Consider the following 24,004-nt stretch of genomic DNA (forward strand, 5'->3'; position numbering starts at 1 on the left):
CTGCCAAAGTGGACATGTACACATTTTCTCACATTATACTCCATCTACTAAAGTTTTGTCTACTCACTTTATCTATCTATACCCTTTTAAAGATTCCTTGAACAAAGGACAAAGAATATTACAGCACAGGAACAGGCCCTTCAGCCCACCAAGCCTGTGCCGATCCAGATTCCTTATTTAGACCTACTACTTATTGCCCAAATGATGTGTATCCCCCCCATTCCCCGATCATTCATGTGTCTTATCAAGATACATCTTAAACGTTGCTATCATGCCTGCCTCCACCACCTCCACTGGCAACGCATTCCAGGCACCCATCACCCTCTGCGTGAAAAACTTTCCCCACACATTTCCCCTCAACCTCTCACCTTGAACATGTACCCCCTTGAGTCTTATACGTTCATAAGATGTAGGAGCTGAATTAAGCCATTCGGCCCATTAAGTCTGCTCCATCCTCATCTGCTACCTACAATGCTACAGACTAAGAGCTGGATTGCAAAATCAGACAGAGCATCTCCTCCCTAGAACACATGACCTTTGAGCATGAGTCGGCAATTTAGCCTCCCAAGCCTAAACACCTTCAATGTGATCATGGCTGATCCCATCCTGTCCTCAACTCCACTGTCCTGCCCATTCTCCATAACCCTTCAACCCATCACCAATTAAAAATCTGTCTAACTCCTCCTTAAATGAACTCACTATCCCTGTATCCACCACACTCGTGGGGTAGCGGATTCCACAGATTCACAACCCTTTGGGAGAAGTAGTTTCTCCTCAAATCTTTTAAATTTGCTACCTCTTATTCTAAGATTATGACCTCTCATTTTAGAATGCCCCACAAGAGGAAGCATCTGCTCCACATCTACTTTATCCGTATCTTTTAGCATCTTGCATAGCTCAATTTGATCTCCCCTTATTCTTCTAAACTCTAGAGAGTATAGGCCGAAACTGTTCAATCTCTCTTGATATGGCAAATCCCTCATCTCTGGAATCAACCTAGTGAACTTCCCCTGATTACCCCTAATCCCATGTGACCTCACCTTGTTAACTAACCTTTTGTGCGGCACCTTATCAAACGTCTTCCAGAAGTCTAGATATACTACATCCACAGGATCCCCATCATCCACTTTGCTCTTTATATCTTCCGCTTGTTAGGTCTTCCACCCTGGGAAAAAGTTTCTGACTATTCTCCCTGTCTACCCTCTCGTAATTTTGTAGACCTCAATCAGGTCTCCCTTCAGCCTCCATCTTTCCAACAGAAACAATCTGAGTTTACTCAACCTCTCCTCATTGCTAATACCCGCCCGACCAGGCAACATCCTGGTAAACCTTCCTTGCACTCTCTCCAAAGCATCCACGTCCTACTGGTAGTGTGCACACAATACTCCAATTGTGGCCTAACTAAAGTTCGATACAACTGTAACATGACCTGCCAACTCTTGTACTCAATGCCCAGGCCGATGAAGGTAAGCATGCCGTATGCCTTCTTGACCACCTTATCCACCTGCATTGCCACTTTCATGGAACTATGGACCGGAATGCCCAGATCCCTCTGTGTGTCAATGCTCTTAAGGGTTATTTCACCCTCTCTCCAGCTTACTTTCCTAACTCTCTCCGTATCATCAATAAATTTAGCAACCATACACTTGGCCCATTCATCCAAGTTATTGATATTAATTGTAAATAGTTGAGGCATGTTGATAGCACAGTGGTTCGCACAGTTACTTCACAGCTCGAGGGTCCCAGTTCGATTCGCCGGCTTGGGTCACTGTCTGTGTGGAGTCTGCACGTTCTCCCAGTGTCTGCGTGGGTTTCCTCCAGGTGCTCCAGTTTCCTCCCACGATCCAAAGATGTGCAGGTTAGGTGGATTGGCCATGCTAAATTGCCCTTAGCGTCCAAAAAGATTAGGTGGGGTAACTGGGTTACGGGAATAGGGTGGAGCCGTGGACTTCAGAAGGGTGCTCTTTCCAAGAGCCGGAGCAGACTTGATGGGCCGAATGGCCTCCTTCTGCACTGTAAATTCTATGAAAATTATCCAGAATCTGGAAGGTCCCAGCAGATTTGGAAAATATTGAATGTGACTCCTCTGCTCAGGAAAGGCGGGATACAGAAAGCAGGAAACTGCAGGCCAGTTAGCTTAACATTTGTCATAAGGACATTGCTGGAATCTATTATTTTGGAGGTTATTGTGAGGCATACTTGTCACCATGCACTGTCCGATCAGTTCTATTTGGAATGCTTCGATATGTTCCGCATAGGTAATCTGATCAGCTCCAACCCAAGGGTCTCTCCTCCCCAATTTCAAAAACCCTTCTCCTTCTCATCCCCTCGTCTTACCTTTCTGCCTCCAAACTGCATATTGCATCAGCCTGAATCCAACAAACAGCATTGGGAGACCCACATGGTGCTCGCAACTCACTGAGTCTCTATTTAAACAAAGCTGGAGTCTCCTCCTCTATGCTTTCAGGACAGAGGGCTAACTGACATTCTCTACCAGTCAACCACCTAAAATCTCCCCCATAGTTTGGAGCGGTCATGAAAATGATGTAATGCAAAATTCTCCATTGAAGCATTATTCACTGCCATTTTTAGCACTTTAGTGTATGTTTATAAACAGTAGAGGAACATTTTCCAGGTAAAGAAAAATCAGTTAGAAGGTATTTGTGCTAGAATTCTGCCATCAAGACTTCCTCAAGTTCCTTGTACTTTTTGAGTGTTCCTTAATCCATCTGCAAAGCCTTGAATCCTGTCAGGATCGGATTGAATTTTTTTTACTGTCCCATGTACTGAGTGTCGTGTTATTCACCCTGGGGTAACAGACTGCAACAGGATGCAGATGAACTGTAAAGCATACACCAAACGTAGGCGTTGGTTCAATACGATTTATTGAACTTCTGTAACAATGCACACAGCTGGCTGTGGGTTGACACACTACTACTCTAAGTGTACTAACTCTAACTTACTAGACCAGGCTAACTCTGATCCACGTGTAGAAGGTGCAGACTGATATATACACCCTGACTGTCACTACAGTTGTCACCAGTGGAAAGAGGCGGAGTGCTGATGCCTCGTGTGTTTTATAGTTGGAAGCCCCCCTCTGGTGTTCTGTCTGGTGATTGTTGTGTTCTGTCCTGCATGTTGATTGGCTAACCTGGGTGTCTGTCACTGCCTGTTTTTACCTCATGATGTGCATGGGTGCATATTGTGACATCCCCTCCTTTTTAAAAAAAAATTGTCGGTTGCTTAGACCATATACAACATATTTACAGATATAACTATTTACAGCAAATGGCGAGTGAATGCATATGTACATGTAAGGTGTCTAGCATGCAGATACAGAACAATATGTACAAAGGAAATATTTATAAGTCCAATCTCTGGGGCTGGCGTCAGATCCTTGTTGATCGCCTGAGAGGTGGAGGTGGGGACTGTAGCCAGATTGGTGGCTGGGAGCGAGGTGTCCGGATAAGGCAGAACGACAGCTGGGAACATGAGGTCCAGTGGTGGGCAGGCAAGTTTGTGTAGTGCCCTTCTGTTGCGCCTGACAATGGATCCATCAGTCATGCAAACCACGAACGACCTGGGAGCAATCTGTCATAGATTATCATAGAATTTACAGTGCAGAAGGAGGCCATTCGGCCCATTGGGTCTGCACCGGCTCTTGGAAAGAGCACCCTACCCAAGGTCAACACCGCCACCCTATCCCCATAACCCAGTAACCCCACCCAACACTAAGGGCAATTTTGGACACTAAGGGCAATTTATCATGGCCAATCCACCTAACCCGCATATCTTTAGACTGTGGGAGGAAACCGGAGCACCCGGAGGAAACCCACGCACACACGGGGAGGATGTGCAGACTCCGCACAGACAGTGACCCAAGCTGGAATCGAACCTGGGACCCTGGAGCTGTGAAGCAATTGTGCTATCCACAAGGCTACCGTGCTGCCGTAAACAACAACAGCTGGAGCTGACCAGCCTCCACCAGGCAACTTGATGCGAACAGCATCTTCTGGAGAGAGCACAGGCAAATCAGTAGCATGAGCATTGTATGTCAGCTTTTGGCGTTTTGCCAGAGGGGGCAGCACGGTAGCCTTGTGGATAGCACAATTGCTTCACAGCTCCAGGGTCCCAGGTTCGATTCCGGCTTGGGTCACTGTCTGTGCGGAGTCTGCACATCCTCCCTGTGTGTGCGTGGGTTTCCTCCGGGTGCTCCGGTTTCCTCCCACAGTCCAAAGATGTGCAGGTTAGGTGGATTGGCCATGATTAATTGCCCTTAGTGTTGGGTGGGGCTACTGGGTTATGGGGATGGGGTGGAGGTGTTGACCTTGGGTAGGGTGCTCTTTCCAAGAGCCGGTGCAGACTCGATGGGCCGAATGGCCTCCTTCTGCACTGTAAATTCTATGATTCTAAGTTGCTGCACCTTTTGCAGCACTGGGAGGTGATCCAGGTCAGGTAAATGAATGGCCGGAACAGTCGTCCGCAGGTCACGATTCATAAGGAGTTGTGCCGGAGACATACCGGTGGACAGAGGGGTTGCCCTGTACGCCAGGAGCGCAAGGTTAAAGTCAGAAGCTGAGTCCGCAGCCTTGCAGAGCAGTTGCTTCACGATATGGACCCCTTTTTCGACCTTCCCGTTAAATTGCGGGTAATGCGGGCTCGAGGTAATGTGCTTGACTTGGTATAGCTTCGCGAAGTTGGACCACTCTTGGCTGTAGAAGCAGGGACCGTTGTCGCTCATGACCGTGAGCGGAATACCATGCTTGGCAAATGTCTCCTTGCAGGCCTTGATGACAGTCCTTGATGTGAGGTCGGATAGTTCCACCACTTCGGGGTAACTCGAGAAGTAGTCAATTATAAGCACGTAGTCACGCCCATTGGCGTAAAAAAGGTCGATTCCAACCTTAGACCACGGAGAGGTCACAATCTTGTGTTGCTGGAGTGTTTCTTTGGGCAGAGCAGGCTGGAAATGCTGGCAAGTCGCACAATTGAGGACCATGTTGGATATGTCCTCATTGATGCCAGGCCAATAGACAGCCTGCCGGGCCCTGCGCCTGCATTTCTCGATACCGAGGTGTCCCTCGTGGATCTGTTTGAGCACTAAGCTCTGGAGGCTGCGAGGAATAACGATATGATCTAGCTTGAGGAGGATCCCCTCGACAACTGTTAGGTCATCCTTGACATTAAAGAACTGGGGGCATTGCCCTTTCTGCCAACCATTTGCAAGGTGATGTATGACCCGCTGCAGAAGAGGGTCCTTGGCAGTCTCTTCTTGAATGCTAATGACTCGTTCGTCTGAGGCCGGGAGGTTGCTGGCACACAGTTGCACCCGTGCCTCAATTTGGCGGATGAAGTCGACCTGTTCATAGGGCAAGGTGATGGCGCGAGACAGGGCATCTGCAATTATTAGCTCCTTGCCCGGTGTGTAAACCAAATCGAAATCATACCTGCGGAGTCGAAGGAGAATGCGCTGAAGCCTGGGTGTCATGTCATTCAAGTCCTTGTGAATGATATGGACTAGGGGTCTGTGGTCAGTCTCTACTGTGAAGGTTGGTAGACCGTAGACGTAATCGTGGAACTTTACAATACTGGTGACGAGGCCCAGGCACTCTTTCTCTATCTGAGCATACCTCTGCTCAGTGGGAGTCATAGCCCTGGACGCATAGGCCACTGGAGCCCAGGACGAGGAGTCATCCTTCTGGAGGAGCACCACACCAATGGCGTCCTGGCTGGCGTCCGTGGAGATTTTTGTCTCCCGCTCTGGGTCAAGAAACGCTAGTACTGGAGCAGTGGTGAGCTTTGCCTTTAACTCGAGTCACTCTGCTTGATGTGTGGGTAGTCACTGAAGGGCAGTGGACTTCTTCACCAGATGCCTGAGAGCCGTGGTGTGTGATGCGAGGTTGGGAATGAACTTTCCCAAGAAGTTAACCATACCCAGGAAGCGGAGTACCGCCTTTTTGTCTTCCGGTGTCTTCATGGTGTTGATGGCCTTGACTTTGTCCGAGTCCGGTTGCACGCCCTGCTGGGATATTTGATCACCCAAAAACTTGATTGATGACATGCCAAAGGAGCATTTGGCCTTGTTCAACTTGAGGCCGTTGGCATGTATGCGTCTAAAGACTTGTTGGAGACGAGATATGTGTTCCTCTGGGGTCGTGGACCATACAATGGCATCATCAACATTAACTCGCACACGCTCAATGCCCTCCAGCATCTGTTCCATGATCCTGTGATGATTTCAGAGGCTGAAACAATACCAAACGGCATGCGGTTGTAACAGTACCTTCCGAAAGGTGTATTAAACGTGCAGAGCTTCCTGCTGGACTCGTCCAGTTGTATCTGCCAGAAGCCACGCAATGCATCTAGCTTTGTGAAGAATTTGGCATGTGCCATCCCATTGGTTAGCTCCTCCCGCTTCGGGATCGGGTAGTGTTCCCACATTATGTTTTGGTTAAAATCCTTGGGATCTATACATATGCGCAGTTCTCCAGAGGGCTTCTTCACACAGACCATCGAGCTGAACCAGTCAGTCAGTTCCATCACTTTAGAGATTATACCCTGGTCTTGGAGCTCCTGCAGCTGCACCTTTAAACGGTCCTTCAGAGGAGCCGGTACCCGGCGTGGTGCATGGATCACAGGCGTGGCATTAGGCCTGAGTAAGATTTTGTAGCAGTACAGCTGCGTGCCCATCCGACTGAACACATCCGGGTATTGTGACAGGATTTCGTCAATGTCAGCCTGAAGATTCATATTGGCAGAGGACAAGGCATGTACGCGCTGGACGAGATTGAGTAGCTTGCATGCATGGGCACCAAGCAGGGAAGCCTTGTCAGGCCTGACAATTTTGAATCGCAGTGTGGCTTTGATGGCCTTGTTGGAGACATGAAGGTGACAAGACCCTAACGCAGTAATGGCATTGCCATTATAACCAAGCAGCTGGCAGGCCGGCAGAAGAATGTTTGGCTGCCTTTGGATGCGAGCAAGATCTGCTTGAGCTATGAGATTGGCTGAAGCACCAGTGTCCAGCTTGAACCGGATGCTGCATTGGTTGACTTGTACGACAGCACGCCATTCATCCGCAGAATCCACATTGAGGATGGGTAGGCGTGTTGCTGAATTTGAGGAGGCCTTGTCATATGTGGTAATGATGCCCACACGATATGGGGACTCTAGACAATCGTCCTCTGGCTCTGTGGTGTTACCAGGTTCCGAATCCAGCAGCGCTTGCTGCACACTTTGAACGTGTTTGCGTTGGAACTGGGATCGCTGGGCCATGATTGGAGGTGCAGACCTGCACAAGGCTGCAAAATGGCCAGGCTTCCCACAATTTAAACATCGTCTGCCTCTTGCAGGGCATTGCCACTTTAAGTTGGTGATGCTGCAGTTCGGGCACGTCGTGACGTTGACGTCGTAACGCTCCGTGCGTCGTAGCTCATGCGCAGTGCGGTCAGCCGCCGCTCGCACCTGCGCACTGTGGTCTTCGGCCGCTTCGTTCTCCCGTCCGTGGTGCGCATGCGTGGGACCCCGGGAAAAGTGCGCAAAATGGCCTTCATTGATGCTAAGGCGCCGCATTTGGGCGATGGCCTGTACACTCTCTGCCTCGTGGGAGGCAAGTTGGTCCTGTTCTGCCGATTTAAGGCGGGAGTAGCGACTTTTCGCCTGTTCATGCACTTTACACGTCTCGATGGCTACTGGCAGGGTCATGTTTTTTATTTTTAGGAGCTGCACCCGCAGGGCGTCAGAGTGGACCCCAAACACAATCTGATCCCTGATGAGGGAATCAGCGGTGTCACCGTAGTTGCAGGATTGCGCTAATATGCGGAGATGACATAAAAAGGATTGGAAGAGCTCATCTTTACCCTGAAGGCGTTGCTGGAAGACATAGCGCTCAAAACTGTCGAATTTGGCTAACACGGTCTGGAACTTGGTCTTGTCCTCGCCGTCGGCAAAAGTGAGCGAATTGAAGGTTTGGATGGCCTGGCCCCCGCAGTCGATAGGAGCAGTGCGATTTTTCTGGCATCGGACGCATCCTCATGGCCTAAGGCCTCAATGTATAGACTGAATTTCTGCTTGAAGACCCGCCAGTTGGCGCCGAGATTGCCGGAGATCCGGAGCTGTGGAGGGGCCTGGATCTTCTCCATGCCGCTGGAAGGCACTTGCTGGTCGTCACTGAATTATTCAAGGTAAATTACTGAGAGGAAGTAGACTCCTGGTATCATGTTGTGATATTCACCCTGGGGTAACACGGACTGCAACAGGATGCAGATGAACTGTAAAGCAGTTGTTCTGTGTCCAGTCCAGACAGATCATTCCATACATGAAAAAAAACATAGGACATACATAAATACACAATGTAAATACATAGACATTGGGTGCAGCATACAGAGTGCAGTACTATTCAGTAGAGAAGATGTGTGAAGAGATCAGTTCAGTCCATAAGAGGGTCATTTTGGAGTCTGGTACCAGTGGGGAAGAAACTGTTTTGAATCTGTTAGTGCGTGTTCTCAGACTTTTGTATCTCCTGCCCGATGGAAGAAGTTGGAAGAGGGAATAAGCCGGGTGGGTGGAATCTTTGATTTTGCTGCCTGCTTTCCCAATGCAGCGAGAGGTGTAGACAGAGTCAATGGATGGGAGGCTCCACGTATCAAAGTCAAAGGCAGTGACTCAGCAGCTGTTAGTTCTTTTGATTGACCTAATAATGCAATCTGTGATCTATAAAATACACAAACTGCTCGAATCGTTTCGTGAAGAAGTGAGGGCTTTCTCCCATGCAAGAGTCAGGTGCTACTGAAAGCAAATTTCTGTGCTGGGAACTATGTTGAATGCTTTTATGTTTTGCCATTCAGTTTACCTGCATTGTTTCCAATAGGGTCAGGCCACTGGTAAATATTCACCAGCCCGTCCCCCACCTATTTTGTGGATTTCTCAAGAGATGATCTGAAAGTCCCTCGAGGCATATCCGGCCTTCCATTTTCAGGGAAGAGGAGGAGCAACACAGGAATGTGCGCATTTAAGAAGGTTTTAATGCACCAGCTATTACTCCTCACCAGATACTATAAAAATCACCACATTCCCAGAGGATCATTGGCTGCTCTCCCCTTTGAGAACTGACTGGTGGTGATTTCCCCTGAAGGTCACCGCACCTCAAGTAGGGACAAGGTTGAGAAGGCGGGACCTTCACAAATAGCTTCAGCCAGTTCGGGAATTGGACCCTGTTGGCATCGCACTGCATCACGAACCAGCCATCCAGCCAACTGCTAACTGACCCTCCAACCAGATACTATAGAGGCAGCACAGATTAAATGAAGGCTATACTGAGGAATTGTGTTCTAGCAGAAAGGGTTTTATCAAAGAATTAGTAGGACAATTATGTTATCTACTGTAAGGGCCTGTCAGCCACACCCATCTACCTGCATGGTTCCGCATCTATAAAGATGATCCATACCCCCAACTCTTCTGACACTGGCTCACATTATGCAAGCATGGGTATTCTGTGCAATACTGGCCAGGCTGCAGTATGGGCATTCACCTGGTTAATGAATACAAATTCATCAACTTTAGCATCGCAGCAAGACAGCAGGGAGATAGAGTTGTGCAGGGTGGCTCGCTTTCTCGAAGTCCTGACAATAATCAATGACATAGGATGGGATTCTCCTCTTGCCAACACCAAAATCGTATTCGGCGATCGGGTGGAGAATCCCTTTTGATGCCGAAATTGGGGGCAGTGCCTGCTTTTGGATGCTCCAGCCCCTCCAAAACAGCGTCATTGGTGAGTACGCCGCACACCAGGATGTCACCTGAAGGCCCTCCCCCAATTCTCCGGCCGTTTCTATCGGGAATGCCAGAGGTTTTATGTGGCGCGGCTGCTAGCCCCCCCACCGGGCAGAGCATCGCTGCGGGAGCGGCGCCAACTTTTTTATCGTAAAACTGAAGACACTTCTTCTGGACATAGCCTCAAAATTGGAGAATCCAGCCCATATACTTTGATTTGCATTCTCCCACCGAATACCTCTTGGTCAATAATAACAATAACTCAGTTAATGATGGAGTCATGTCAACAAATAGATGCTAAATTTCTGTGCCATGAGTCACATATACAGCATTAATGCCAACTAATATCTGTAGGGAATGAAGTTATATTGAACTGAGGTGTCAAGAATTGAGAGTTCAGTGACCACCAGAGCTACATTTGATTCTCTGGATCGAATACTTGAGTCATGTATCGCCAAAGAAAAGTCATTGCCCAATTTTCTCATCATCCAAAGTTTAGTGAGGGCCATGAAGAATCCAGCACGAGTTTCAAGGATACAAAGAAATAACATTAATTTACAATTACATACATATATACAACAGCAGCAACTTTGCTTGCTGCTTACTCCTTCCTGCTGGTTCCAAACTGGCCAGCTTTATTTACAGGGAGTCTGCTAATAATTTCTCCGCCCCCCTCATTGGGGAAGTTCATACTCCCACAGGATTGTGGGATTGTCATTAGTCCCCAACCAATGGTAAGCAGGCAGGTTATAACATTCCTCCCCCCCCCCCCCCCCCCAAGTCCAAGGAATCCACCAAAGACCCTGGCAAGGGAGGGCGTCGGACTCGTTTTGCAGCAGGCCAGACACCATTTGCACGAGGCGCTGGATCGGGCGGCGTGTAACGAGAAGGAGACCGTCGCATCCGTGATGAACGGCATAACGGTTGTACATCCATGGTCCATGGGCCCGAGGATTCCCCCTCTGATGCGTCCGGTGTCTCCATCTCGGAGTCAGAGTCTGCTGCCTCTGTCATCTCAGCGTCTCTATCTCCACGAGGTTCTGTAACGGCCTGCGCAGGCTTTGAGTGAGGCACCAGAGGAAGATTGTGAGGACTACTTTCCATTGTCTCTGGTCTCTGTGGCTGTAGAAATGAGCTCCGGGGGCGGGGAATCTTTGGAAGAGATAGTCTTCTGGGCCAAACGTGGTCTGCATGTTTGCGCTGGAGACGACCATGGGCTTGCACCTGGTAAGATATAGGGCCTGTTTGGTGAAAGATGACGCCAGGGACCTACTGGGCACCACCAGCAAAATTTCGAACGAACACTGGGTCACCGAGCGCAAACTGCCGAATCGGCCGATGCCGAGAAAAACCCTGTCCCTGCCGTTCTTGTGTGCGGCGTACTTTTGCGCCAATGTCCGGGAAAACCATACTAAGGCGGGTGCGAAGTCTCCGGCCCATTAGGAGTTCTGTGGGAGCTACCGCAGTCACCGCATGGGGGTGGTCCTATACGAAAACAAAAAGCGACCCAGTCTTGTGTCCATTGACGAGTGAGACTGCTTCTTTAGGCCTCATTTGAATGTCTGCACTGCGCGCTCCGCCAACCCATTTGAAGCCGGGTGGTAAAGGGCTGTGCGGATATGGCGTATGCCGTTCATCTTCATGAACCTCGCAAACACCTCACTGGTGAATGGAGTGCCGTTATCCGTGACCAGCACCTCGGAGAGGCCATGCGTACTAAAAGACAAACGTATCTTCTCAATTGTTGCGCTGGACGTTGTGCCTAGAATCTTATGCACCTCTAGACATTTAGACTGGGCGTCAATTAATAAAAGGAACATGGATCCTTGAAAAGGGCCGGCGAAATCTGCATGCAAACGGGCCCAAGGCCGCCCTGGCCATTCCCAGTGATGTAGGGGCGCGGCCAGCGGAAGCTTCTGATGCTCCTGACAAATGGAGCAGCTTTGGGCCACCTTCTCAATGTCGGTGTCGAGGCCTGGCCACCAAACATAACTCTGGGTCAACATTTTCATTTTGGTCACACCTGGATGCCCATTGTGCAAGTCTTTTAGTATCAGCTCCTGTCCTTTTTCCGGAACAATCACACGCGTCCCCCACAAGAGGATGCCGTCTTCCATGCTGAATTCTGACAGCTTGGAGGAAAATGCCCGCAACTCGCCTGGGAGCTGTCTATGCTGCCCACCATACAGGACTATGTGTCGAACCTTTGACAGGACTGGCTCCGTCTGGGTCCACTCAGGGATCTGTGATGCCGTGACAGGCAAGGTGTCCATAAAATTTAGGGTTGCAACTACCTCACCGGTCGTGGGGGTCGACATGGGGCCGGTCGATAAAGGCAATCGGCTCAGTGCATCTGCATTCGCTATCTGTGTTCCTGCTTTTGTGCTCCAGAGAATACTCGTATGCAGCGAGCAACAAAGCCCAGTGCTGGATCCGTGCAGAAGCAATGGGCGGTATTGGCTTATCCTCTCTGAAAAGTCCCAGTAGAGGCTTATGATCAGTCACGATAGTGAAATGGCGGCCATACACATACTGGTGGAAACGCTTCACCGCAAAGTCCACTGCCAGGCCCTCCTTCTCGATCTGTGCGTACTTTTTTTCCGCTGCAGTCAATGTGCGGGAGGCGAAAGCTATCAGCCGCTCGGCCCCGTTCTCCATCTTGTGGGACAGGACGGCCCCAATACCATACGGGGATGCATCACATGTGACGAGCAAAGGCTTTCCAGGATCATAGTGGGTTAGTAACCCAGACAACGACAATTGTTGTTTTACCCGCCGGAAAGCGGTTTCTTGCGGCTGACCCCAAACCCAGGTCTGATTTTTCTTTTGCAGAAGATGCAACGGGGCCAGCATAGTTGCCAGATTGGGGAGGAACTTCCCGTAATAGTTTACGAGGCCGAGAAAAGAACGAAGATGCAAAGTGTCAGTTGGGGCGGGGGCCTGTTGAATCGGGCGCACCTTCTCTGCGACGGGATGCAAACCTTCGCGGTCCACCCGATAACCCAGGTAGACTACTTCCTTCGCCTGAAAGACGCACTTTGTGCGACGTAAATGGACTCCAGCCTCTGAAAAGCGTCTAAGGACAGCCTCCAGATTTTCCAAATGTTCCTGCTTCGAAGTCCCTGTGATCAAAACGTCATCTAAGTAGACAGCGACATGCGGTAAACCTCTCAAAATGCCCTCCATAACGCGTTGAAAAATTGCGCAGGCAGAGGATACTCCAAAGGGAAAACGTATATTCATACAGGCCCCGGTGTGTATTAATCGTTACATATGGTCAAGAGGCAGGGTCCAGCTCCAACTGTAGGTAGGCGTGACTCATATCTAATTTTGTGAATGAGAGTCCACCTGCAAGCTTCACGTAGAGATGCTCTATGCAAGGCATTGGATATCGCTCGAGTCGGGAAGCCGTATTCACTGTAAGTTTACAGTCGCCGCACAAGCAAACTGTGGCATCTGGCTTCATTACAGGTCCAATTGGTGCTGCCCAGCCAGCGAAACGGACGGGTCTGATAATACCCAAAGTTTCCAAACGAGTGAGCTCCCCTTCTACCTTCTCGAGCAGGGCGTAAGGCACCGGGCGCGCCCGGAAATAGCGCGGCGTGGCTCCTGGTTCGACTTGGATACGGGCTACGGCCCCTTTTATTTTCCCCAAACCGGGCTGGAATACATCTGGGTATCGTCCTAGCACCTCAGTCAACCCTTCAGAAACTGTTTGGAGGATGTGCTGCCACTGCAACCGCAAATGGCGCAACCAGTCCCGACCCAACAGGCTGGGCCCATGGCCGCGCACCACGATAAGTGGGAAACGCACCTCCTGGCGTCTATAAACAACAGGGGTCATTGTAGTTCCTGCAATGTCCAATGGTTCCCCCGTGTAGGTGGCCAATCTGGCCTGTGTGTCGGTTAATGTAAGGGTCTGTATACCCTGCTTGATGTGGTCGAATGTCCTCTGGGCGATCACGGAGACCGCTGCGCCAGTGTCCAACTCCATCTCAAGCGGGTGACCATTGACCCGTACTGTCACCTGAATGGGGGCCACACGGGGAGCTGCCACACAATGCAGCTGCAGGCAGTCATCCTCCGTCTCCACATCCTCAGGAGTAGTCGTCGCAGGTTCATCCACATGGAAGGTACGGCCCCTGGGCTGGTCCCAGTTTCGGTCAGAACGACGGCGCCTCTGGCGCCCCCAGGACCGGCGTCCGAGATGGGGTCGGTGCCTACAAGTCTGACACGGACATGGCTCCCCATTCATTGGTTCTGGAAAAGGTGCCCTTCGGGGAGGAATGTCCGATAGCCACTGGCGTCGATCCGGACCTCGCCTCGCCCAAGGTACCGCAGGAGTGCGGGGGGACGTTTTCGGACGGAAGTGTTGCGCCCCAAGGCATGCACTTCCATTCCCTGTAGCTCCTGCATTCCTCGTTCTGCGCTCTCTCGGGACAACACTATTTGAATGGCCTGTTGAAAAGTCAATGTTGGCTCAGCTAACAACTTTCTCTGGGTGGCCGCATTGTTAATACCGCAAACATTTCTGACAAGGTCTCACCATAGTCACAGTACTCCGCAATCTTGCGTAGCCTGGATAGAAAGTCGGCAAGGGATTCTCCTGGGGTCCTCTCAGCAGTATTAAACCGGTAACGTTGGACTATCGTGGATGGGGTTGGGTTAAAATGTTGCCCCACTAAATTCACAAGTTCATCAAACGTTTTGGTGTCCGGCGCAGCTGGGTACGTAAGGCTCCTAATCACCCCAAACTTATGCGGGCCGCAGGCGGTGAGCAATATAACCACCTGGCGCTCGTTTTCGGTGATATTGTTTGCCCGGAAATAGTAACACATCCGTTGTGCGTACTGGTTCCAGCTTTCCAGCGCAGCATCAAAAACATCCAAACGTCCGTACAGAGGCATGGTATAATAGAAAACAACTTCCAACCTGTATCCAACAAAAATCAGGGAGGTGGCTTCAGCAGTGTAGACAGCTATTCACTTTAACCCTCATCACCAGTTTAGTGAGGGCCACGAAGAATCCAGCAGGAGTTTCAAGGATACAAAGAAATAACATTTATTTACAATAACATAAACATATATACATATATATATATATATACATATATACATATATATATATATATATATATATATATATATATATATATATATACACAACAGCAGCAACTTCCCTTGCTGCTTGCTCCTTCCTGATGGTTCCAAACTGGCCAGCTTTATTTATACAGGGAGTCTGCTAATGATTTCTCCGCCCCCTCATTGGGGAAGCTCATACTCCCACAGGATTGTGGGATTGTCATTAGTCCCCAACCAATTGTAAGCAGGCAGGTTATAACACAAAGTTTATTCCATAGTAGTTTGTATGTGTTCAAGACAGGCATCGAGCTGTCTGAATTCATTCCAAGCAGTTTCTTAATGCACGCTTAGCTTCCAAGAACACTTGCCTATGTAAACTCAGCAAACTCTTCCAATAAAGCACACACCATCACCAGGAACCTTGTCAAGAGTTCTCCCAATCAACATGTAACATTGTTACAAAATCAGTGGAAGCCACTTTACTTGGTTTATCCTCGCTTCACCCAAATCTACAGAGACCAATCGAGGAAAAAAGCCTGTGAAAATGATCAGTGTAAGCTACTCAACACATGCACTTAAATGTTCCTCCTAAATGATAAAGAACAAACTTCCATTCATATGGAGTCTCATCCACATCATAACCAGAGCGCGTTGCAAACAACAGAAGTTTTGTTGTTGTGCAGACAAGCATGTCAGACAATTTGTAAGTTGGAAGATCTAACCAACAATAAATTAATGAGACCAGATGACCTGTTTTTGAGCGTATTGGTTAAAATAGAATAATATTCAGACACTGGAAACATTCTCTCTGTAAGCCAAGGGATCTCTTACATCCACTCGAGTAGGTTTTTTGGGTGAAACTCTCATTCTTCGGTGCCAGCTTAGATTATAGGCAAAATCTTCCCAAAATTTGTCAGAGTGTTAAGACCTGACTGAAAACTAGCGTGCATCTCCCCAGAAACACAGCTGAGTTCTCAAACCAGACTTTCTGGCACTCAGTGCACAGAAAAACTGGGGGCGTGGTTTATGCTGTCACTCTGGCAGGGCAGGGCCCAATAGAGTCAGCGAGGCCAGCTCCACAGACACTGAGGCACCATCTTTAAAGGGAGCCCTCATCTGCGTTTGAAATATATTTCACCTATCCCCAATTTTTGAAAACCAGTAGTGCATCGCGCCAGCGCGTTGCCACTCTGCCAGGCTGGTAAGATATGGTGAGGCAAAGGAGCAGCGTTTGGCCGTATAATTAGATTCAAATTTATTTTAAAATATGCTAATCAGGCTCATGCCCTTCCGAAGTGTGAACCTGATTGCAACATCGGAGGGGGGGGTGGGGGGGGGGGGGGGGGGCGGGTAGTAAAATCACCAAGCCAGCCCTGCGGCTGACAAATGCGGGTTTGGGACCTGCCTATTGAGGTCTTGATGCCCATGGTAAAAAACAGTCCAGAGTGGCTTGGTGGTGCAAATGGTGTGAGTAATTGGCATTTGTGTCTTATGCCCAAGCTAGGAGATTCAGGTATATCTGTATATGGAGGAAAATAACAAAGGTATTGTCCACATTTGCATTCCTTGCATCCTCATCAATAAACACATTTATGCAATGAGAAACAGGTGACAGTTAAGTCTAAGGAATTCTAAATTCTTGTGGACTGCGCTTGCCAATGTTCAAATTTACCAACACTTCTTTTCTCCCGATTCATTATTAGGCATTCAAAACTAATGAAGCCCTGATCAGGTTTGTGAGGTGTTACCTCAGAATCCGTATGGGAAAAGCTAGCGGTTTAATCTTCTGCCTCGATTTAATTCTGGGTGAGAATGGCATTCCACTAATTTAAATTCAGCAGCCAAACACAATTTTTTCCTTTAACAAGCACCTTGAAAAAGTCAATTCTTTTTCTGGCATCCTCATATCATCTTCTGCTTGCTGACAGAAATGAGTAAAACAATGGGATTATTAGTCCCACAGCACTGGTGCATTGGTCATGTCAGGTATTTATTCACTGAGCAGAAATAGAAGGAGGGGGGCAGTCTGAGTAAAACAGGGCAGAGGTGCGACATGACTCACTGAACAAACTGCCCAAAGCAGAAAGTCTCCTGCCGAAGCACAGAGAGCAGTGCATGTTGCTGAAGCTCATGATCACTAGGGAGGTTGTTATCTTTCTGCACCATCTGGTCCACAAAGCTTACAGTGACAGTCAACCATATTCAGCACACCACACGGCAGCGAAGGTTACCACTGCCGTCAATATTTACACAATGGAGACATTCCAAAGCACCCACAGGATATCTCAGGAATCAATGGTCTCCTGCTCACTAAGCAGATATTTGAAGTCCGATTTCACTACGCTCCCAGGTAATTATCCTTCAGTTGTGGCACCAGAAGCAACATCAGACTGCTCAGTTCCCCAAGGTTTTGCTTATCACTGATTGCATTTGTGCAACTTTTGGTACACTTAAAGTTATTTTTCAACAAATGTCAAATAATATGAGAGCCCAAACAAAAATCAATACTGGTTAATGCATTGGAAGTACACATAAATGTCTGCCCTAGTGCTGCTCGAGGACACTGAGTACAGACCTGGGAGTTTGGTGAATGAGGGAGTTCAGTGAAGAAGGGAACTATAAAGTAATGAAGAAAAATAAATTTAATTGACACAATAGATATGGTGGGACAGGTGATGTGTCATGGCTGCAGCATGTGAGAGCTCCTGGATGCCACTGCAATCCATGGCAATTGCTTCTGTAGTAAGTCTCTGTGACTTGAGAAACTTTAGCTCTGAATTGATGAGCCAGAGGCCAAGCTGCAGACATTGTAACACATCAAGGAGGGGGTAAGTTAACTCAACACTTTGATTTAGAAAGCAGTTACACCCCTTAGGATAGTGCCATCTGATTTGGTCAGTGGTCAGCAACATGTCAGACAAGTAAAAGGATCAAGAAAGTGGGAATTAAGGAGCCTTGCAAGTTCAAGGTTCTTGCAGCTTGTACGGACAAGAGCAAGAGTTGTCGTGTGGATGTGTAGACTAACTATGGCACCATGGTACAGAGAATTGTTCAAGTGGGGGAGTTGAAAGGAATGTAGGAGTAGTAGTAGGGGACAATATAATCAGGGAGGTAGACACTGTTCTCTGCAGCTGAGAATGACAATCCAGAAGGCAGTGTTGCCTGCCTGCTGCCAGAGTTCTAGAGATCCACTTGAGGCCGGAGAGAAACTCGGAAGAAGAGGGTCTAGTTGGCGGAGATAAGACTGAGAAAGAGATTTTCCATAGGGAAAGTGAGGAGCTAGGCACTAAATGCAAAAAACAGAACCTCAAAGGTCGTAATCTCTGGATTATTACCTGAGCCACTGTAAATTGACATAGGGTAATTAATATTAGATAGAGGATTTTATGACTCCAAGAGTGGTTTTTGGGCACTGGCACCAATATTGGGAAAGAAGGGCAGAACTATTGAGACATAATCTAAACTGTGGAACCAGTTTTCTGGTGAGTTATATAACGAATGAAGTAGAGAAGGCTTTAAACTAAATAGTTGGGGGGTGGGGGGTGATGTAAGGGAAGATTGAGTAAATCAAAGTGGAATGACATCATTTGCAATAAAATGAATGAGCTCTCAGCTCAAATAGAAATTTATATATATGACCCTGATAGTTATTGCAGAGACATGACTACAAGGAAACCAAAACTGAGACCTGAATATGCAAGGGTACATGACATTCAGGAAGAACAGGACATAGACATAGAATATACAGTGCAGAAGGAGGCCATTCGGCCCATCGTGTCTGCACCGATCCACTTAAGACCTCACTTCCACCCTATCCCCGTAACCCAATAACCCCTCATAACCTTTTTGGTCACTAAGGGCAATTTATCATGACCAATCCACCTAACCTGCACGTCTTTGGACTGTGGGAGGAAACTGGAGCACTCGGAGGAAACCCACGCAGACACGGGGAGAACGTGCAGACTCCGCACAGACAGTGACCCTGCGGGGTATCGAACCTGGGACCCTGGCGCTGTGAAGCCACAGTGCTATCCACTTGTGCTACCGTGCTGCCCACTTTGTGTCTGTCTTCATAAGGGAACAATCTACCAGAAATAATGGATAAACAAGGAACTAATGTAAGTGAGGAATTGCAAGATATTAATGAGTTTCAAAAATGTACTAGAAAAATTAATGGGACTTAAAGTAAATAAATTCCCTGGGCCTAGTGATCTACATCCCAGAGTGTTGAAAGAGGCGACTGTAGAGATGGCAGGTGCATTGGTGGGCATCTTTCAACATTCTATAGATGTTGGAATGGTTCCTGCAGGTTGGAATGTGGCCAATGTAACCCTACTGTTTAAGAAAGGAGGGAGCGAAATAATAGAGAACTACAGACCTGAACTACAGACTAACACCAGTAATGAGAAACTGCTAGAATCTATAATGAAAGATGTGTAAAGAGGACACTTAGAAAATAATGGTATGATTGGGCAGAGTTGACATAAATTTATAAAAGTGAAACCATGTTTCACAAACCTGTTGGAACTTTAGAGATCAACTAGCAGAATAGCCAAGGGGGAAACATGAAAGGGGTGCATTTTACATTTCAGAAAGCTTTTGATAAGCTCCCATACCCCAGGTTAGTAAACAAAATTAGAATGCATGAGATTGGTTTCTGTTTGTTAACCAGTTCTCAGAGTGTAGGAATAAAGGGATCATTCTCAGGTTAGCAGGCTGCGACGAGTGGGGCACCGCAAGGATCAGTGATTGGGCCCAAGCTATTCACAATCTATATCAATGATTTGGATGTAGGAATTAATTGTAATACTTCTAAATTTGCAGATGACACAAAATTAAGTGGAAATGTGAACTGTGAAGAGGATGCAAAGAAGCTTCAAGGGGATTTGGGGAGGCTAAGTAATTGGGCAAAGATTTGGCAACAGGAATACAATGTGGAGAAATGTGAAGTTATACACTTCACTAGGAAAAACAGAAATACAGAATATTGTTTGAACGATAAGAGTCTGGGAAATGTTGAACTTCAAAGCAGCTTAAGTGACATTCTTCGTGAGTTACAGAAAGCTAACTTGCAGGTTCAGCAATAATTAAGGAGGCAAAATGCTGTCCTTTGTTACAAGAGGATTTGAGTATGTCTTACTGCAATTATAAAGAGCCTTGGTGAGATTACACCTGCAGTATTGTGCACAGTTTGGTCTCCTTACCCAAAGATATACTTGCCACTGAGGGATTGCAACAAAGGCTCATTAAGCTAGTTCCAGGAATGGAAGGATTGTTCTATGAGAAAAGATTAAATAGACTGGTTCTATTTTCTCTGGAGTTTAGAAGAATGAGGGGTGATCTCATTGAAACATATAAACTTCTTACAGGACTTAGGGTAGATGCAGGAAGGGTGTTCTAGAACCAGAGACACAGTCTCAGCATGAGGGGTAGGCAATTTAGGACTGAGATGAGGAGGGATTTCTTCACTCAGTGGGTGGTGAATCTTTGGAATGATCCGTGGAGACTCAGTCATTGAGTATGTTCACGACAGAAGTCAATAGATTACTACATCTTAAAAACAACAACAGATACAGGGATAGAGTGGGAAAATAGTGTTGAAGTAGATCAGCTGTGATCTCATTAAATGGATGAGCACATTCAAAGGGCTGAATGGCCTATTCCTGCTCCTATTTATGTTATTAGTTTCTTACATGACCCTAGAAATTCAGCTGCTTGGCAAATTTGGGCTCTTGAGTGCGAAGGGTTATAAATAGAGACGTAGATTACAAAAGCAAGGGAAAGATGGTGGAGTGGCAGTGCTGGTGAAAGAGGAAATTAATGCAATAGTGAGGAAAGACATTAGCTCTGATAATATGGAATCTGTATGGGTAGAACTGAGAAACACCTCGGGGCAAAAAAAATTTTGAGTGAATGTTGATCATTGGCAAAAGATTCTGATACAATGTGAGGGAAAAAGATTGTGGCGAATTGTGGTTATCTAGATTGCACTGCCTGAAAAGGTTGGTGGAAGTAGATTCAATAAAAACTTTCGGAAGGGATTCACTAATAATTTTCTAAAGACAACTGGATAAATATTGGAAAAGTTAAAAAAAATTGTTGTGCTATGGTGAAGGAGTGGAGTAGTGAGATTAATTTAAATAATTGGTGCAGGTATGATGAGTTGAATGGTCCCCTCTCTGCTGTATTATTCCCCGATTCTACAAAATTACTCACAATTTCGCACAAGCTCACGCCCAATGTAATATTATTCAGTCCATCCAAAAGGAGCATTGTTTTAGAATGTAGAAAGTGCACATTGCTGAAGTGAGGGTTCTTCTGTATCAGTCCTTTGCTCTATCTGATCTTTGAAATATTGGATTCACGAATTGCATCCATTCCTCAGCGCTAACTACCTTTACTATATAAAGCAGAAAGAAATTCACCCAAATCAAGTAGAAAATGTGGGGCGGGATTCTCCAACCCCCCCGTCGGGTCGGAGAATCGCCGGGGGCGGAGTGAATCCCGCCCCCGCCGGCTGCCGAATTCTCCGGCGTCGGGGTTTTGACGGGGGTGGGAATCGGCCGGTCGGGGGCCATTGGCAGCAGCCACCCCGGCGATTCTCCGGCCCGCAATGAGCCGAGTGGCCGCCCGTTTTCGGCCGGTCCCGCTGGCGTAAATCACAACAGGTCCTTACCGGTGGGACCTGGCTCCACAGGCAGCCTGCAGAGTCCTCGGGTGGGGGGCGGGGGAGGGGGCAGGGGGGGCGGGGGGATCTGGCCCCGAGGAGTGCCCCCACGGTGGCCTGGTCCGCGATCGGGACCCACCGATCCGTGGGCGGGCCTGTGCCGTGGGGGCACTCTTTCCCTCTGCACCGGCCGCTGTCAACCTCCGCCATGGCCGGTGCGGAGAAGAACCCCCCTGCGCATGCGCTGGGATGACGCCAGCACATGCTGGTGCTCCCGCACATGTGCCAACTCGCGCCTGTTAGATGTTTTAGTTGCTGTGATATGAAGAGTCTAAAGTTCTGTTCCTTTTTCACAAACACACATTTATTTCCTTCCAACAGCCTTTGCACAAATCTCTCACTATACATCACCTGACAGAGGCCATCTGAAGCCCCTTTACATCTCAGTGTCAATTAATGGATACTTAACATAAATGAGACAACTAATTGCAATGTCTCTTAACCCATTACGTAACAGTCTCCCCTTCCTTGGAGAAAAAAAATAATAATTAGGTGAAAACAAAATTTCAAGAAACTCAAAAACACACACATGATTTCGCCCCTTTCTATTTTGTTTGGACGAGAAAGAAAGAAAAAAAGTCACAGAAAGAAGCGCCCTTCATGAACAATATCCAAAAGTTTCTGTGAACTTGCCCTTCTTTTCGTAAAACAGTCTGACAGTTGATAGCTCCTGTCTACCCATTTAATTTTTGTTATTTCCCCTCTGTCCAACATCTGCTTCAAACTTGCGATGTCTATCCATAACCTCTTTTCATTGACACTTTTTATAGAGTGCACATTTTCCCACAGGGATTTATTGTCAATGTGACAGTCAATAGGTATATTACCCAAATTCCTTAATCCCAAAATATCATACTTATATAAATGGCCATATCCACTGCCTCTACAAGGCTTAACGTCTCAGCAGCCAAAGTGCTTTTTACCACTCTCCTTATTTTCTTTGTTACCCACTCAAGCGGGCAACATTTACCATTGTTCCCCAAAAGGAAAATTATAAAACCTCCTGGGTTGAAACCCCATCACATAAATTTGCGTAGGACGCATCACTATAAACTATGAGTTTCAAGTGCCTAAGGTCATCTAAAACTGGGAACTTCAAAACACACGCCTGCATTTTTAGTTTGGTCAATACTTTATTTGCTCTTATTATGTCTTCCACTTTGGGATCATTCATTTTTGTACTCAACTCTAAGACATCAAAACTCACGTCCGGTCTAGTCTGTCCACCTAACCAGTTCAGTTGCCCAATTAAACTTCGCAGTTGCACTTTTTCTATCTTTGAAACCATTGCGTCTTTTTGTGAAACTCGGCCACGACTAATTGCTATTGGGCTGATGCTTTCCAAATAAGATTGCTGATGGAAAGTTGCCCCTAACATAGTCTGTCCAATTTCCAGTCCAATATATTTAAATGCACCGGAAGCCTGACTTCCAACCCTGAATTCTTTCCTCAAACCAGAGATTACAATAGCTTCAAAATCACTAGTCCCACCTCACAAAAAATCATCGTCATGCATCATAAAAATGCCAGAAAGGTTTCCTTTATAATGCCAGGAAAACATTGCAGGATCTGCTTTCAACTGGCAACAGCCTAACTTTAACAAAACTGACCTTACCGAAAAATACCAGAATCTAGATGCATCATTTAATCTATATACACATTTGTTCAACTTCCAGAGTACCCCTTCTGTGTTAGCTGCTTCGTTAGGAGGATGGAGAAAAATGTCTCTTGAGCTGATGCCCATGCAAAAAGGCAGCTTTTATATCTATAGATTTGCATTCCTATGCCTTTGTGGCTAATAGAGCCAAGAAGATCTTTAAAATAACCTTTCCTGCTGTAGGTGAATCTACCCTTAAATCCTGATCTTCTAAGTTTTCTTCAAATCCCCTTGCCACAAGCCTGGCCTTTGCCTTAAAAGTTCCATCCGGAAGAACCTTTTCCATGCAAATCCATCTGTGGGATAGAGCTCTTTGTCCCCTATCCGGTAATCCTGTGCATACCCCAAATTCATTCCAACTATGCAATTCTTGCTGTTTAGCTTCTTTGATAACTTTTTCATCTAATTTATTTGAAGCCACCAAAATCTCACGTGCATGTGGGCTTCTACTTCTATTAGTATTCGTAGTCTTACTCATGTTCCGAGATCTTGATGAACTACATCCCCTCTCCCGCCTGGTATCTCATTCTGTACTGCTACTGCTTGATCTTTCCCTTCTGCTGTGGGATGTCCTTTCAATAGTTCTCGACCTTTTCCTGCGGACCTGTTCACTATCCGATGTACTATCTGAACTGGCACTGCGTTTCTGTGCCCTCCATTTTTGAACTTCGTTTTCCCAATCCATTGTCTTGACTCCTTCCCCTGAATGCTGTACATTCAACCAATGTTTATACTTTCCAGTGGCCTTCCCTGCTCTACTAATAACAG

General features: G+C 47.2%; 1 protein-coding gene across 3 annotated transcripts in view; it reads right to left on the minus strand.

Annotated features, from left to right (window-relative positions):
• Positions 1 to 24,004, minus strand: part of LOC140385485 (sodium/potassium-transporting ATPase subunit beta-1-interacting protein 3) — a 667,002-nt gene that overhangs the window by 276,763 nt on the left and 366,235 nt on the right. The window lies entirely within an intron of this gene.

The sequence above is a fragment of the Scyliorhinus torazame genome, chromosome 11 (assembly GCF_047496885.1).
Source record: "Scyliorhinus torazame isolate Kashiwa2021f chromosome 11, sScyTor2.1, whole genome shotgun sequence".
Classification (NCBI taxonomy): Eukaryota; Metazoa; Chordata; class Chondrichthyes; order Carcharhiniformes; family Scyliorhinidae; genus Scyliorhinus; species Scyliorhinus torazame.